The sequence below is a fragment of the Rhinopithecus roxellana genome, chromosome 8 (genome assembly GCF_007565055.1).
Source record: "Rhinopithecus roxellana isolate Shanxi Qingling chromosome 8, ASM756505v1, whole genome shotgun sequence".
NCBI classification, from domain to species: Eukaryota; Metazoa; Chordata; class Mammalia; order Primates; family Cercopithecidae; genus Rhinopithecus; species Rhinopithecus roxellana.
Genome location: NC_044556.1, coordinates 66,484,597 through 66,503,861, shown reverse-complemented (window position 1 = coordinate 66,503,861; position 19,265 = coordinate 66,484,597). Strand labels below are relative to the sequence as shown.

At 34.9% G+C, this 19,265-nt stretch overlaps 1 protein-coding gene across 1 annotated transcript in view; it reads right to left on the bottom strand.

Annotated features, from left to right (window-relative positions):
- The window catches only part of USH2A (usherin), an 825,608-nt gene that overhangs the window by 701,882 nt on the left and 104,461 nt on the right, over window positions 1-19,265 (bottom strand). The gene's annotated exons all lie outside the window — the stretch shown is intronic.

Sequence of the window (19,265 nt, the reverse complement as noted above, 5' to 3'; positions counted from 1 at the left end):
TTGTCCTCCAGCTCTATTCAAGGCTTCCCCTTTCCTTTGGCTGGAGGAATTCAATTGTAATTCAAAAGATCCAGTTTCACTGTGATTTGTCTACTAGGTAGAGAAATCATCTTTATAAACATAAAAACTTTAGTGTGCTCAGGTATCTTTTTGCCAATAGAAGTGTCCCTAGGTAACTCTAATGTTCCCATGGCAAACGTAATGTTAGACATACTTGTTAATTTATTATCAGTGATAGATTTCAGAGGGGGACACAGATAAAGTGCCCAACTACATAGAGAATCTAGACAGAAAATAGCTCAGTGCTTTGCACATGGGAGGCGATCAATATATATTTGATGAACGTGTGAGTGAATGTCCTAACAGACTCTTTGCACTTATGACACATTATAGGACTGTACTTTAATGTGACTAGCATTTAATTGAATAGTAACATTAAAGGCTTAAAGGCAAATGCAATAATACTTTACCTGTGAATTTCTATCTATGGATTATGTAATTTCAATTAGAAAAGCCAAAACAAATACTATCCTTTATCACTGAGAAGACAGAAATACCATGTGTTTATCCTTCAATGACATATTCCTTTCTCAATAATTATCTTTCCCTTGGCTAGAAATTCTTACATAATTGAAGTGTTCACAGATACAATGTACTTACTCTTTAGATACTAAAATTAATAGCATAAAATAAATAACTACTAATACTGTTGGACAATACTGATCAAATATAGGTGACAATACAATGATCACAAACACATCATACATAGTTACTTCAATATTTCAATTATTAACATAACTGGCTATTTTTAGAAACATTCTAATTCAAGTAATGCCTAGTCTAATTCTATGGGCAAAGTGAAATGAAAGATTGGAAAATTATCCAATAAAACAAATCGTAATAATGTGACATAAAACCTGCATTTGGAAAACCAGAAACTGTAGGCAGGATTGTTCGGATAATCCTTCAGTCTACATGTTATCTATATATAAATATAACTGATAGCCTATTTATTTTTAAGCAGAATTTCCTTACTGTAGGCCTTGTGAATACAGACCGAATTATGTCTAGTGGTTGAATGAGATGGAACCATTTTCATGAGAGGCCTTGCATTCTTATTTGTTAATTTTCAATACTGTATGTTGTTAGGTATGGGATTCCTCCTTTGAAATGCCTGTCATTCTTCATTCCTTCTTCCTCTTGTTTATGGATTGTTGAGCGCACTAAATAAAAAAGACACATGTGGACATACCACGTTCCCTTAAGAGAACATAAGGAAGATTTAAAAGTTTGTTCAAGATTTTTGATAATGGATGAGATAAAGCAATTCTATTTTATTGCAACCATAATAATTTAACCCTATTGATATTCCAGGAGATATGGCCTTGAATAGAGACCATATTTATTCAGGATAACCTGCATTATTTTACAAAGGAATTCAACGAAGAAAAGCTGGGTTCATTATATTAATATATTGTTTACAGGCAACTCTCCAAAATAATACACATCATACAAATATGAATTCACATACTAAGAAGCATAAGGCATTATTGATGTTTTTTAATATTTAAGATTCCTCTAAACTTAGTCAACTGATATAAAAGTATTTGATTATTTAAATATAAAGGATATTTTATATTGGAAATTTTTTCTAGTATTAGACTTGATTACTACATTAGTAAATTAGAAAACCCTTTCTTAAGTATTGCTGCATTTGAATTTTTCTTTAAGATTTAAAATGTCTGTATTATTCATATTATTTGTTAATTACTAATTGTTAGCCAGAATCATTTGCTTGCACTGAAATAATCTCTATTTATTATAGTAATTAGTGTCTACCGGGGAATCTTTTTTGAATTTCACAAATGAAGGTCCTTCAATATTTTCAAATACTTGCATCTGTAATCAAGACATAATGACTGTACTCTAGCATAATGCTCTACACATAGAAGAGATTTATAAATATTTGTTGAGTGACTAAAACTAGCAAATGATCAATCTTCACAGTAAAACTATAAATGTACACAGTAATCATTAATTTAGTAATGGTTATTCCATTGTGAATAGAGTCACTTCCACTCTGTCTTTAGTAGTAGCATGAGTATTTACATAGATGATATATTTCTGATAGATTAATCAATCGTATTATTGTATTTGAGGGAAATTATACTGAAATATTAAAAATAAATTTATGAATAATTTAAAAAAGAATTGTACTATTTTATCTACCACTCAACTTAGAAACAGGACACTGGCCATATATATTCCACTGCACTAATAATATCTGAATTTAGTAATACAGTAAGTAGTCCTGTTTTCCATAAGGAATACATTTTAAGAGCTCCAGTAGATGCCAGATCTCTATGTTCCAAGTGACAGCAACTGGGTTTGGTACTATATGTGCTATGTAGTACATATTTTGTTTCTATGTAGTACATATTTTCTGTTCATGTCTTCCAGTCACAAATTTAATGCTTTTTCTTTTTTCTTTTTTTTTTTTTTAAACTAAGCACTTATCTAGCACTGTGGCCATAACTTTTGCAGTTTGTGGTGTGACAGCAAATCTAGCACTATTTTCTTTTTTTTCTTCACTATTTCACAGATAGAAGATTCATTATTATTATAGATCTTAACAATCTCAGCATACATTTTTTTACTTCCTTATTAAGTCAATAACAGTGGGTTTGGTTTGTTTTTGTTTCTCTAGTTCCTTGAGGTGTGACCTTAGATTGTCTATTTGTGCTCTTTCAGACTTTTTGATATCGGCATTTAGTGCTATAAACTTTCCTTTTAGCACTACCTTTGCTGTACCATGGAGGTTTTGACAGGTTGTGTCTCTATATCAAACAATTCAGTAAAAGGATTTTTTAAATTTCCATCTGGATTTCATTGTTGACCCAATAATCATTGAGAAGCAGGTTATTTAATTTCCATGTATTTGCGTGGTTTTGAGGTTTCCTTTTTGAGCTGATTTCCAATTTTATTTCACAATGGCCTGAGAGAGTACTTGATATAATTTCAATTTTCTTAAATGTATTGAGACTTGTTTTGTGGCCTATCACATGGTGTATCTTGGAGGATGTTTCATGTGCTGATGAATAGAATGTATATTCTGCAGTTGTTGGGTAGAATGTTCTGTAAATATCTGTTAAGTCCATTTGTTCTAAGGTATAGTTTAAGTCCACTGTTTCTTTGTTGACCTTCAGTCTTGATGATATGTCTAGTGCTGTCAGTGGAGTACTGAAGTCCCCTACCATTATTGTGTTGCTGTCTATCTCATTTCTTAGGTCTATTAGTAATTGTTTTATAAATCTGGGAGCTCTGGAGTTAGGTGCATATATATTTAGAATTGTGATGTTTCCCTGTTGGACTAGTCCTTTTACCATTATATAATGTCCCTCTTTTTCTTTTTTAAGTGCTGTTGCTTTAAAGTTTGTTTTGTCTGATATAAGAATAGCTACTCTTGTTTGCTTTTGGTGTCCATTTTCGTGAAATATCTTTTTCCACCTCTTTACCTTAAGTTTATGTGAGTCCTTATGTGTTAGATGAGTCTCTTGAGGACAGCAGATACTCGGTTGGTGAGTTCTTATCCTTTCTGCCATTCTGTATCTTTTAAGCAGCACATTTAGGCCATTTACATTCAATGCTAGTATTAGATGTGAGATACCATTCTATTCATCATGGTATTTGTTGCCTGAATACTTTTATTTAAACTGTGTTTTTTTTAATAGGTCCTCTGAGATTTATGCTTTAAGGAGGTTGTATTCTGGTGTATTTCAAGGATTTCTTTCAAAATTTAGAGCTGCTTTTAGCAGTTCTTGTAGTGCTAGCTTGGTGGTGATAAGTTCTCTCAGCATTTCTTTGTCTGGGAAAGACTGTATTTTTCCTTCATTTATGAAGCTTAATTTCACCAGATACAAAATTCTTGGCCAATAACTGTTTTGTTTAAGGAGGATAAGGATAGGACACCAATCCCTTCTAGCTTGTAGGGTTTCTGCTGAGAAATCTGCTGTTAATCTGACAGGTTTTCCTTCATAGGTTACCTGATGCTTTTGCTTCACAGCTCTTAAGATTCCTTCCTTCATCTTGACATTAGATAACCTGATGACTATGTGCCTAGGCAATGACCTTTTTGTGATGAATTTCCCAGGTGTTCTTTCAGCTTCTCGTATTTGGATGTCTAGATCTCTAGCAAGGGTGGGAACGTTTTCCTTGATTATTCCCTCAAATAGATTTCTAAACGTTTAGATTTCTCTTCTTCCTTGGGAACACCAACTATTCTTAGATTTGGTTGTTTAACAAAATACCAAGCTTCTTGGAGGCCTTGTTCATTTTTTAAAAATTTTCTTTGTCTTTGTTTGATTGGATTAATTCAAAAGCCTTGTCTTCAAGCTCTGGTGTTCTTTCTTCTACTGGTTGGATTCTATTGCTGAGACTTTCCAGTGTATTTTGCATTTCTCTAAGTGTGTCCTTAATTTCCAGAAATTATGATTGCTTCTTATTTATGCTATCTATTTCTCTGGAGATTTTTCTGTTCATATCCTGTAACATTTTTGAAATTCCTTTGAGTTTGTATTCACCTTTGGTGCCTCCTTGAGTCACTTAATAATCAACCTTCTGAGTTCTTTTTCTGGCAATTCAGAGTTTTCTTCTTGGTTTAGATCCATTGCTGGTAAACTAGTGTGATCTTGTGGGGGTATTAAAGAACTTTGTTTTGTCATATTACTAGAACTGTTTTTCTGGTTCCTTCTCATTTGATTAGACTATGTCAGAGGGAAGATCTGGGGCTCAAGTGCTGTTGTTCAGATTCTCTCTTCCCACAGGGTGTTACTTAGATGTGGGTGCTCAGAGATGTGCCTTCCTGAGAGCTGAACTGCAGTGATTGTTGTTTCTCCTCTGGATCTAGCTGTCCAGTGGAGCTACCAGGCTCCAGACTGGTAGTGGGGAGTGTCTGCAAAGAGCCCTGTGATGTGATCAGGCTTCAGGTCTCTCAGCCCTGGATACCAGCACCTGCTCTGGTGGAGATAGCAGGGGAGTGAAGTAGACTCTGGAGGGTCCTTTGTTATATTTTTGTTTATTGCACTAGTTTTGTGTTGGTTGGCCTCCAGACAGGAGGTGACACTTTCAAGACAGCATCAGTTGCAGTAGTATAGGGAGGATACAAGCTTGCTCTAGAGTCTCCTGCATAAGTTTCTCAGGAAGTGGTCAGGGCCATAGAGCTCTCAAGAGATTATGTCCTTTGTCTTTGGCTACCAGGGCAGCAGGTAGAGAAAGGCCATCAGGTAGGGGCAGAGTTAAGTGTGTCTGAGCCTAGACTCTCCTTGGGCAGGGCTTGCTGAAGCTGCTCTGGTGTTGGGGGTGTGGTTCTCAGTGAGATGGAGTTATGTTTCTAGGGAATTATGACTTCCTTTACTACATCATACAGGTCACAGGGAAAAGCTGGCAGTGAAAGGCCTCACCCAGCTCCCATGCAACCCAAAAGGCCAGTCTCACTCCCACAATACCCTCCACAACAGCACCGAGTTTATTTCCAGGCAATGGGTGAATAGGGCTGAGGTCTTGTCCCTGCTCCAGGTCTCCCCACTGGGAAAGCAAGCAGGGCTTTCAGGTTTCACACCTCCCTGCCTGCTGCAACTTCTGTGCTGTGTCTGCACTCCTGGTTCACCCTCTCCCCCAGATTCTGCTAAGAAAGTTCGCATTCAGTCGAAATTGTTACAAAGTTCATCTGGAAGTTTCCTTCTCCATGTGGTCTTTCCCCAATTCCACTGGTAGTCTTCCCCAAGGACCCTACAAGACAAAGTCAGCAATGGCTTTCCTTGGGGCTGAGAGAGTCCACAGGGCTCCTCCCCTTGCTTCCTTTACCCCTATATTTTGCTCAACTCTCTAAGTTTGTCTCAGCTCCAGGTGAGGCCAAATCCATCACCTGTGATCTGGACCTTCAGGTTCCCCAGGAAAGGTGCATGTTCAGGGGTGGACGATCCCCCTTTCACACCTTGGGTACTCACAGTTTTTCAGCTGTCTCCTGGATGCAGCAGCAGCAATCTATTTCCTTCAAAGGATATGTGGATTCTCTTGGCTTTCCTGGTATGTTGCTGCAGTAGTTCTTGGAGCAAAAGTTCATGATGTGTGTCTCCATAAGCTGCTCTGTCTGTCTGAGTGGGAGCTGCAAGTTAGACCTGCCTCCTATCCTTTTATCAGTTTCTTCCTCCTATTTGTATGATTTTAAAATTTATATAAATGGTATACGGTGTATGTATTATTCTAAAACAAGCTTTTCGTAGTCATGATTGTTTGAGAAGTCTGGTCATGCTGATGTGATAGCTATATTCCTTCACATCCACTACTGTAAAATGTTCCTTGTAGATATTTGCAAATTGTTTTCCATAGTGCAGCAGCACCTTCCCATAAGTGGTGTATGAGTCCCCACTTGCTAGTTTCTGAAATTTCCAGATTTTGCAATCTTTGGCAACTTGATGGGTATAAAATATTATCACATTCCTTTTTCTTTTTTTAGTTTACTGATAACCAGTAAAGTTGCACATGTATTTATATGTATATTGACCATTTCAGTTGCCACTTCTGGCTTCTTCTGTGAATTATTTGTTCATTCACCTCTTTTGTCTGTTTTTCAAATAGTTTGCTTAATTTAAATGTTACCTTTGTCAGTTACATATGTGTTATCTTGCTAATGTCAACTGCTAGTATGTAGCTTTTCTTTCTTTTTATAAAAAGACATTTTAAATAAGAGATGTATTAAATTCTTCTATGCTGATGGTAGAACTTGACAATTTCTCTTTCTGTTCTATACATTTTTGCTTTATACTTTTGAAACTAAGATAAGATGCATGTAAGCTTAGAATTTTACATTTTATAATTATATAATAGGCCTCTTTTTTCTTAATGAAACAGTAAAGTCTATTTTGCCTAATATTTTAATAGCTCATGCCAGCTTTCTTAAATTTTCAAACTTAAAGTATACTTGTTTTTTAGGTACATCTCTCACAGCCTCAGCACAAGTACCATGCTGAACTGCATTGCGGCATGAGGGCAAAGGAAAAATATGATCCTGTGTATACAACTAGACAATATATACCAATATTTGGAGCCAAATGGAAAAAGTTAATAAACACTCTACAATTTTTTAAAAAATAGTTATGGATAATGTCCCATCATGCCTAGTCTGTTTTTAGACCATTGTAAAACCTTATATGAGACAGGGACATGCCAACCTTATAAAACTGGTAGGCAGGAATTATGAACTGATTAGAAACAACAGTTCTCATTACAAAATAACGCAGGACCACTAAACAAGCAACACTAATGTGTCTTTACTTAAAATTTTGATTTTTAATTATAGGTTTTAAAATCATTTGACTTTTTGAAATATTACATAAAAATATTTTAAATCTTGCTTAATAGGGTGTGTTTTTTTGTTTGTTTTTGTTTTTGTTTTTTTGTTTTTTTGTGTGTTTTTTATGGTGCTTTTGTAATGTTTGCAACTAAGACATTCTCTCGCCCTAATTCAGCCTCTGGTCAGACAATAGGTGGATGTTGTTTTCTCTTTCAGCCAGTCTTATAATTCTGATACATTCAGCACATTTAGATTTCTTATGATTGTTTATTTATTTGGAATTTCTATTTTCTATACATCCTTTTTCTTTCCCTCTCCTTTATTGCCTTATTTTGAAAATGAGATTGTTGTTTTTATTCTTTCCTAATACATTGCTGAAAAGGAGTGGTGAGAGGAAACATTCTTGCCTTGCTCCTGATCTTAGCAGAAAATATTCTGGTTTCATATCATTAAGTATGATGTTCACTGTAGATTTTCATACATATTTTCTCTTAAGTTGAGTACGTTCTCCTCTACTCCTTATTTGCTGAGAGTTTTGATCATGAACGGATGTTTGATTTTGTCAAATACTTTTTCTACATCTATTGATATAATATTGTAATTTTTAACCTTCAGCCTGTTGATATAAGGAATTACTTTAGCTGATTTTTGAATGTTGAACCAGTCTGGCCAACCTGAGATAAATCCTTCTTGGTTCTGGTATATAATTATTTTTACACATTCCTCAGTACAGTTTTATTTTGAATATTTCATTGAGAATTTTTGCATTTATTTTTATGAGAGATATTGGTCTGTGGTTTTCTTTTCTTGTAATTGCTTTGTCTGGTGTTGGTATAGGGTAATGTTGGCATTATAAAATGAGTTGGTTTTATTCTTGAATTCATTCTAACAATCTCTCTCTTTTAATTGGTGTATTTAGACCATTGACACTCAGTTACTGGCATAGTTGGATTAATATCTACTACTTTTTATTTATTGTTCTTGTTTTCTATATACTTTTTTGTTCTATATACTATTCTTGTTTTCTATATACTTTTTACCTTTTGTGGTTTTAATTGAACATTTTTACATGGTTCCATTTTCTTTCTAAGTATTAAATATAACAACTATACCTTTTTACACTTTTTGGGGGGCTGCCCTATGAAGTTTGTAATATACATTTACAACTAATCCAAGTAGACTTTTAAATTTTGGAATTTTCTGTCATTATTTTGTTGAATAAGATTTCTAATCCTTCCTCTTGTTCAACTCCCTCTTGAATACCACTAATTCTTATATTTGGCCATTTGAGGTATTAATAATTTTCTATATCTTATAGGCTATCTTCATTTCTTTGTGTCCTTTTTTCTCCTCTGACCGTATATTTTCAAATATTCTGTCTTCAAGCTCATTGATTCTTTCCTCTGTGCAATCCATTCTGCTTGTGAGAGCTACAGTGAATTTTTCAGTTCAGCAAATTTATTTCTCAGTTCCAAGGTTTCTGGTTGATTTTTTAAAAATTCAATCTCTTTGTTAAATTTCTCTAATAAATTTCTGAATTATTTTTCTGTGTTGTACTCTGGAGATCACTGAGTTTTCTTAAAACTGCATTTTAAAATTCTTGGTCAGAGAGCTCACATATTACTCTCTTTGCAGGGCCAGTCTCTGGTTCCCTGCTTTGTCTGTTTGAAGACATCATAGTTTCCTATTGTTGTTTTTCTTGTGGGCATAAATCTACGTCTTTGCTGCTAAATTGCTTCCTCTAGGGAGCTATAGGGGGCGCTTTAAGCCCAGGTTCGCCTTGGCTTCAGTAAACAATCCAGTTGTGCCCTTCTTAATAAGAGAGGTCCCAAAGGGAATATCCTGACAGTATGGGAAGGCTGCCTAAGGGTTTGGGCTGAGGAGAACTGTGAAACAATCCTCCTGCATCGTAGTGCTGCCAAGCAGCCACTCTGACCTTGTGTCTCCATTGGCCAAGATACAGAGCAGACTTTCCAGGGCTGAGGATGATAGACCTACATCCCGCTTTGTCTCTGCCCATTTTCAGGAATATCTCCCTTTAGGCACTCATGATGCTTCCAGTGGGTTGAGGCATGGATAGGACAGGTCTCTTTCCGGTAACCCAGGATAGTTGGGGAAGCTGGTTGTTTACCTCAATCTCAGCTTTTCCGGTGTAGAAAAAAAGTGAGTTGGAGGAAAATCTTCTGCATATCTGGTGTCAGGGAGAATGGGGTAAGGAGTGCCACAAATGTGAAAGTCAGGTTCTCTTATCATCCACTTGGTGTTTCTCACTTCCTTATGACCCTGAGAACAGTTATATCTTCCTATTTCAGTTCCGGACTATTGTGACAATTTCTGGTGACAATCTCTCAGCACTGTATATTCATTAATTTCTTTTTTTTTTTTTTTTTTTTTTTTTTTTTTTGCGTAGGTGGGCGCGATGGGGTTGTGAGATGGCAGCTTGTTTCTGTGCCGCCATTTTGGAACTGGGAGTCATGAGGCGGAAGAGTTAACATCCAGAGCAGTCTCTGACACCTACCTGGCATGGAGGACGGGAGAACCGCAGACAGAGCTTGAACTATCAAGACAAAATAATGTCATGCGAGAGTTCCAAGTTGACTTTTAAATAACACGATACCACTTAAAGGGTGGCATGAGTACCTAATAATAATAAAGTGTTCCTAGTTGCTCCCTCTGGTGTCTTGTATTGTTGCTATCATTCATTTCACTTACACACATGCTATAATACTCAAATACATTGTTCTTATTATAATTTTGAACAAACTGGTATCTACTAGATCAATTAAAGATAAGAAAAATAAAAGTTATTTTATTTTTTCTTTCTCTAATATTCTTCCTTTCTTTACATCAATCTGAGTTTTCTGACCTGTATCCTTTTTTCTCTCTCTCTGAAGAACTTCCTTTAACATTCTTCCAAGGCAAGAAAAGTCTACTGGTCTTTTGCTTGTCTGAGAAAGTATTTATCCTTTACTTTTAAAGGATAATTTTGCAAGATACAGAATTCTAGGTTTTTTTTTTTTTTTTTTTTTCTGTCAACACCTAAGTAACCACTTTTCTTGCTTGCATGCTTTCTGAGGAGAAGTAGAATGTAATTCTTCTCTTTACTTTTTCATAGGCTAGATGTTCCCCTTTCCACCAGGCTCCTTTTAAAATATTTTCCTGTAACTTTGATTTTTCTGCATTTGGAATACGAACAATTCTTAGTCATTATTCTTTCAAATACTTCTTCTGTTTCTTTCTCTTCCTCTTCTTCTTCCCCATTGTATGTATTTACATTTTTGGTAGTTGTCCCACAGTTCTTAGATATTCTGCTGTGTTTGTTCAGTCATTTTTCTTTTTACCTTTCTATTTTGGTGGTCTCTACTGGCACATCTTCAAACTCAGATTCTTTCCTCAGCTGTCCCCAACTATTAATGATTCAATTAAAGGCATTCTTTATTTCTGTGAAAGTGTTTCTGATCACTAGCTTTCCTTTTGGCTTCTTTGTCAGAATTTTTATCTTTCTGTTTATATTACCATCTATTTTTGCATGTTGTCTACTTTTTCCATTCGAGTCTTTACTGTATTCATCAGAGCTGCTTTAAGATCCTCGTCTGATAATTTCCATATCCCTTCCATGTCTGAGTCTCATTCTCATTCTTGCTCTACCTCTTCAAACTGTGAGGTTGTTTGTTTGTTTTTGGTCTTTTAGTGTGCTTTGTAACTTTTTGTTGAAATCCAGACATGATGAACTGGGTAAAGGGAACTCTAGTGAACAGGCCTTTCACGGTGTGGTGGTAAGATGAGAGGGGAGGGAAAGCGTTCTATGGCAGTTGTCCCCAATATTTTTGGCACCAGGGATAGGTTTTGTGGAAGACAATTTTTCCACAAACTAGGTGTGAAAGTAGGACATGGAGAATGGTTTTAGATGGAGTTATTCCACCTGAAAGCATCAGGAATTCTTATAAGGAGTGCACAACCTAAATCCCTCACATGTGCAGTTCACAATGGGGTTCATGCTCCTATGAGAATTTCATGTCACTGCCGATCTGACAGGAGGTGGAGCTCAGGCAGTAATGATAGCTCACCAGCTGCTCATGTCCTGCTGTGCACTCCAGTTTCTAATAGCCCACAGACCACTACTGGCCAGTGGTCCAGGGGTTGGGGACCGCTGTTCTATGATTCTAGGATTAGTTTTCAGTTTTTAATGATCCTTGTGCTCATTGGCTGTGAATTTTACAAGTATTTCTCAGTAACTGCTGTTCTTACCCCAAGGTACAACAGAATGGCTGGAGGGAGCTGAAGTTGGAGTTTATCCCTTCCTCTTAAATGCTATTTTTAATGACCCTTTAATGGTATCCTGCTACTTTTTATACTTCTTCTTACATACAATATTATTTTTATTTAATGCAGTAAAATTTCCTCTATATTTATCCACATATTTGCTGGTTTACTTACTCACAATTCCTTCCTTCACACCAGGCCTATTTTCTAGAAGCATTGTATCTCCTTATGAAAAGTATTCTCTAAAAATTCTTTTATTGAGAGTCTACTGGTGATAATATTGATATATATTTGTAAACTAAAAATGTATTCTTTCTTTCTTGATTCTAACTGATAGTACTACTACTACAAATACAATTCCATATATCTTGTTTGCTTTCTCTTTGCATAGGCACTACTCTGCTGTCTTCTGGTTTTCATTGTGGCTGTTGAGAAATATATCAGTAGTGTCTTATAAATTAATTTCTTACACTTTGTATTTTTCTCTCTGGCTGCTTTTAGGATCCTGCTCTGTCTTTGGCTTTCTGGCTGCTTGCTCTTTGGTGATGATTGGATGTATTATATTATATCTATGTATGTATTTACTTTTCTTAGCCTACTCAGGATTCAGAAAAATCATGTCATTCCTCAACTTTAGATAATTCTTTACTCTTATCCCCCTTCAAATATCATCTTTTACTATGTTTGTATTTTCACTATCTCTATTTGTTTCTTCCGTAAAGCTGTCTTAATTTATCTCCATGCTCATAACCTCTTCTTCATGTTTTCAACTTATATTTTAAAAGCATTTATGCACATACCTATCTCAGGGAAAGAACTAGTACAAGTGTTTTTCAAAGATTAATAGTATCATCATGTCAGAGAGGAAAGAAAATTCTTTACCTTGACTTACTGAACGTACATCAAATGTCGGTCTTATAATATGAACTGTCTGAATGCTAGCTATATACAAATGAATTAATTCACTAGCATTACAAAAATTAAAATATAAATGAAATATATTTAGGGTAAAATCTGTGAACAAACAGAGAAAATATAAGCAGTGGTAAAGCCTGATATATAATATAAATATGACACAAATTAGTCATGATGATTCATACTTTTGGACTTTGGTGCTCTAAAGGAACATACTTTCAAAAATAACAGAAATATTCATTTATATAATAAGCATTCTAGAATGTGATGTTGGCACCATTCAAATTATTGAGTGGTAGGAAGGCTTATTATATAAAATGTTTCAAGCTGGCTGTGCTATTTATAAAGCTAACAAAAATTTATACTGATAGTTTGATTGTAGTTAATTCATAAGGTCTATGATTAATGTTTTAAAAGGGTCACAAGTTAGAGCCAAAGAATAAGAAGTGTTCATGGTTACTAATAAATTGCTCTGTGAAGGCTTGGCTACCCTTGCAGGTAGTGATGTCACAAAATGATGAAAGAATAGCTAAGTAGCCAATGAAGTGCCAGTGCCTGGCTGAGACTCTGACCATTGCGTCACTCTTGGCCAGAGCCCCGAAAGGTAAATGCAGCTATTAAAGGAAAAAGACAACTCATAAGGATTCAAGTTTCCACTGACAACACTTTTCTTAAAACTAGATTCTATTCAACACTTGAACTCTTAGATCAAGTAAAGAAAGTACTAGATAAGAAAAAGAAGTAATAAATATGTTATAGCTTTGCAAATATGTTAGTTGGCAGATAAACCCAGGCTTCCAATTCCTAGCTTGTATTCTGTACCTATGAGCTTAATATATATGCTTTGATACTTATAATGGATTTCTGATTAAGTGGGCCAGAGATACTATGTTGTGGTAAAGCTAACAGCACAGATAATTAGGGAATGATCTAAAAGTGGGAGTGAGGTGGGATTTAAACATCTATGTACCAAAATATTACATACCAAATAATTCTATGCTATGAAATTTTGGAACAGGCAAAACTAATCTGTATTGATAGAAAGAAGATTGGCAGTTTCCCGGGATTGGGGGTTCAGGAACAGCACTGACTGCAAAGAAGCATAAGAGAATGTTTGGGAGAGAGAAACATTCCATATCTTGACAGAGATGGTGACTATACAGGGTACACATATGCCAAAACTCACCAAAATATATATTTTTAAGTAGGTATATTTTATTGTACACAAATCACACTTTTGATTTAAAAAGAAATAAACACTAGTTTTGACAGATGTTACCATGGGTCAAATTGGTAGAGTACAAAAAATGTCTTTATATTGTTTCTTACAACTGTATATAAATCTACAATTATCTCAAAATTAAAAGTTGGCTTAAAAATGAAGTAACTGTGGCTATTTTTTATTCAAATAAAATTAAACATTTATAAATAACATATGTGTTTGTAACTTGTGAGATATATAATGATTCATGCAAGTTCAATACCATGTATTTCTAAATTCTACTTTGAAATGTTTAACTCTGTATGAAAGTTAACGAATAGCATCTAGACTTTGGATTTATTTCACCCTAAATCAGTTCTAAAGTGGGTCTAGTAAATTAAGCATTTACTGCTTTTTTTCATTCTTGGGAAGAAATGTGACAAATATTCTAAAAGTATTCTCAATGAGTTAAATATGCCATTATTATTTATGGTATGTATCATACATTAAAGTCAAGCCCTTAAAATTGCCAATACAATACCAAAATGTATCGTAGTTCCTAGTCAAAGAGTATAGAGGAGAATCAGTGACGCTCCCCAAGGTAAATGTTTTTAGACGTCAAAAATGTAATTTAAAAAAAAAGTAAGCATGGCTTTAATTTCATCTCAGAGTCAACAGTGTCTTTGCAAATAGATTTTCTTGAGTTGTGAGTTTTTATTTTTATAAATGGGTAAAAGAAATAGGAGTTAACAATGAATATAGCAATGAACAGCTGGTCGTGCTATACTAAGAATAATTAATGATGTATTCTAGCTTCCAGTGTCTCAATCTATCAATCAGTTTTGCTTTACGAGGTTCAGAAGTTCAAAGTCTTTGAAGGCCAGGTAGTTCACCAAAGTGAGGTCGCCCAGATATAGTAGTGAATGTTGTAGCAAACCGAAGAGTGATATTGTTGTAAGTGGGGTAAATGCCATCCTGAGTCAGCGAGTTGTTGACAGGGGAGGAAACGGATACAGTGTTAGACTATGTTCTGATTAAGAGAAGTGAGGAATTAAAAATTTGTAAGTGTCATTTTTTGACTTTTAATAATCGCCATTCTGATTGACATGAGATGGTATCTCATTGTGGTTTTCATATGCATTTCTCTAATGATCAGTGATGTTGAGCTTTTTTTCATATGTTTGTTGGCCGCACGTATGTCTTCTTTTGAGAACTGTTCTCAAACAAACAACCCCATTAAAAACTGGGCAAAGAACATGAACAGACAGTTCTCAAAAGAAGACATTCATGTCCTCCCCTGGCAACAACTCGCTGACTCAGGGTTCCTTCCCAATTTTTAATGGTTTTTTTTTTTTTTTTTTCTTGTAAATTTGTTTAAGTTCCTTCTAGACTCTGGATATTATGCCTTTGTCAGATGGATAGATTGCAAAAATTTTCTCCCCTTCTATAGGTTGTCTGTTCACTCTGACGATAGTTTCTTTTTCTGTGCAGAAGCTCCAAGGTTGCAGAGAAAAAGGAACACCTTTACACTGTTGGTGGTAGTATAAATTAGTTCAACCATTGTGGAAGACAGTGTGGCAATTCCTCAAAGACCTGGAGACAGAAATACCATTTGACCCAGCAATTCCATTACTGTATATTACCAGGAATATAAATCACTTGCAGGGACATGAACAGAGTTGGAAGTCATTTTCCTCAGCAAAACAATGCCGGAACAGAAAACCAAACCCTACATATTCTCACTTATAAGTGGGATCTGAATAATGAGAACACATGGACACATGGTGGGGAACAACACACATAGGGGCCTCTTAGGGATGGTCGGGGGTTGAGGGAAGAGCATCAGCAAGTATAGCTAATGGTTGCTGGACTTAATACCTAGGTGAGGGAATGATCTATGCAAGAAGCCACCATGGCACACCTTTACCTAAGTAACAAACCTGCACATCCTACACATGTTCCTCTGAATTTAAAATAAAAGTTGAGGGCCAGGAGTGGTGGCTCATGCCTGTAATCCCAGCACTTTGGGAGGCCAAGGCAGGTGGAGCACTTGAGGTCAGTTCAAGACCTGCCTGGCCAACAAGGTGAAAGCCAGCTCTACAAAAAAAAAAAAAAAAAAAAAAAAATACAAAAAGTTAGCCACGTGTGCTGGTGTGCACCTGTAGTCCCAGCTACTTGGGAGGCTGAGACAGGATAATCACTTGAAGCTGAGAGGCCAAGGTTGCAGTGAGCCAGTATTATGCCACTGCACTCCAGCCTCAGTGACAGAGTGAGACTCCCTCTCAAAAAAAAAAAAAAAAAGTTGAAGAATAAATATTTTAAAGTGAAAACTCCTGCAGAAAATTAAATTAAAACTGTTTAAACACTGTTTCTACCTGTGAGCCATCAATTTGTGACATTGAAGCCTTATAAACAAATGAAGAATGTTTTGTATGGAAAATTCCTTAGGATGGTTAAGTATGTGAACCTGTCCCTGAATTCACCATTCCACTTTTTCTCAACTTCATTCATTTTCGCTTCTACTAAAAATACTTTCTCATAGGAAAGACAGTTGCCAAGAACTGGCATATTTTCAATGCTTACATTTTCATCTGTTTGCCAAATGTCTGTAATATAATTCACAAAAGCCCTGTTTATTGAGTAATATTATTAATGGATAGCATAATACTGTGGAATTGAAGACATTCTTTTTGGATTATGTCCAGGTCTTTAAAAAGAACATGGATTCCAATAGGAAATGAATGGCTTACATTAAAACGTATTATTTTTAAAAAGTAGAACAACATGAAAAGCATTAGAATAGGTATATTTTCAAATCACTGTAAGACAACTTTTCTCAGACACATAAGTCCCTACATGTATTAAAATACTTTGAATGATAACAGAGGAGAATGTCATGCCTATTAATGCTTCTATAAAATCATTTTTCATTTTCAATACATTGTTGAAAATATCACAGGACTGAGAAATCATTCAACTTAACAGTCTATTGACTTTTTCCCTGCAGCTGCATTTGCCAAACTTTGCTAAGTAAATTATATTTGTTGCTTTTTAAAATTTATGGCTAAATTCATAAATTATCAAAATATGTCAAGGAGGAAAATAACAAAAAGTTTACTTTTTCATTTTTGTTTTCAAAAGGTACTTAATGTCTAAATAAGAAGCATTAAAATGTATTCTCAATCCAAATTATAGTTAATTATTTCACTAGTTCATAATCCAACAGTCACCACCTGAGACCAAGTCTGAAAATCCCAACTTGACTTCTGAAACCAATCATGAGCCTTCATTCATTTAATGGCTCTATTTTTAAGGGGAAGCATGAAATCATCCAAGAATCAGAAAATATCAAACACTTAACTGTGAGCAATTAAAGAGAGAGAAAGAAAAAACAAGACAGGACATCAAAAGCAAATGAGAGAGACTAACACCAACTGACCAGTCAACAGAAAGCAAGAGAAGTTCAGAAGAGAACATATCATATGAAGGTATTAGCCAAACTGCAGCTTGCAAATACTAGATATATTCAGTTCAAGGTGCCCTACTGAATTCATCCCAAAGTGTTTTTTAATTGGGGTATTAGTGGCTTTGTGGAGGAGAGGACAAGGTTAATGAAACAGATTACTGATTATAAGGAAGTAAGTGTCCATCTTAAGGGACCAAAAGGAGACAGTAGAAAAATATAATAAATGTTACTTTAACTTTAAAATAGAACAAATAAAATTGGCAAAAATTTAAACACATAATTATGGCCCAGTAAAGAGTGAATCAATCAAGTTAATCCAATTTATTTCATTTCTGTGATAATACGATAAGCCATACAATCAAGCATATTAAAATCAGTTCTTCTAAAAGATTTTTTCTCATAATATATTAATCAAATCAAATGCAATGACTCTAGACATTGGAAATCCAAAAGAAAACCATAAAATATTTCTTCTTTTAAAACAAGTATTGACTAATGGTGAGGACTACATGTATATAAAGCAGTGATCTAGAAAATTAATTCAAAAGGATATGTACATTAGACCATGGAAGTTTTGGTCTGAGCACATAGAAAGAAAGAAAGTAGGCCGCAACTAAATCAAAGACTCTGAGTTGAAACTGAGGAGTGGGACTACATTTTAAATGTGCCAGAGAAAGTCTGCATTATAGATAATATTCTTGCCATTGAACTATTCTCACTAATGTTACAGTCAAAAGCAAATTAGCTCAGAGTAAGAATCAGAAGACAGAAATGGAGTTTGCCAAAACCTTTACAGATGGTTTTCTAAAAAGCAAGATGCTCTATAATATCCTAAAATAACTGCACAGAGAAGTGAAGTAACTAACTAAAACACAAGTGTAGGGCAAGGTCCAAGAGGCAGAGATGTTTACAAGTCATACATGAGTGTATGAGACAGTGCTACCATCTGAAAAGCTAAAATGCACTAACATTTAAGCCAATATTTATGTAACAAAAATGATAGAAATATAAGCATTTGATATAGTTTGCATGTTTGTCCCCTCCAAATTTCATGTTGAAATGTGATCCCCAGTGTTGGAGGTGACCCTGGTGGGAAGTGTTTGCGTCATGCAGGTGAATCCTTCATGAAGTGCCCTCCCTTCAGCAGTGAGATCTCACTCTGTTAGTTCATGACTGTTTAGACATGGCTGTTTAAAAGAGCCTGGCTTCTGGCTTTGCCTTCTGTCATGATTGTAAGCTTTCTGAGGCCTCACCAGAAACCAAGCAGATGCTGGCACCGTGCTTGTATAGCCAGGAGTACCATGAGCCAAATGAATATCTTTTCTTTACTATTTACCCAGTCTCAGGTCTTCCTGTATAGAAATGCAAACAGACTAATACACCATTCCATACACTTGTCATTGAAGAACTGCTTTTTAGAATGACAACAATTATATAATGTAGTTCACTATATTTGAAAATTTAATTTTAGCAGAGGTGGACAAATTGTCCCCAAAACTATTGCATCAATTGGCAATCATATCAGTGATGTGTTAAAGGTTATATTCTCACAAGTACTAAGTGTTACCAATCTTTATATTTTCTGCTAATTTGAAATATTAAAAACAATTGTTGAATTTGATTAAAACTGAGGTTGGGTAACCTTTTATATGTTTATTAAAAGCATAATTTGTTCATTTGTAAATTGCTTGTTCATCTATTTGCTCATTTTTATCAGACTGTTATATTCTTCTTAGTATTTTGTAAATGCTTGTGTATTAGGAATCTTAACTCTTTACCTGTTAATATGATATAAATATTTCCTATCAAGCCATCATTGATCACTACATTACATTTATGCTAACCCTTGCACTGTGTAGAATTTTAAATATTTATATAACAGAATGTGTCATTAATTTCCTTCATAGCTCCAGATGTTTGTTTCTGTTTGTATTTCATTTGCTTATCTAATAAAAGCCCTCAACTTAAGATATGTAAGTATTCTTCTAATTTTTATTTTAATATATTTATAGTTATTTTTCACTAGAAGTTTAAGCCACATATATTTTTGTACATACCATCAGGTAGAA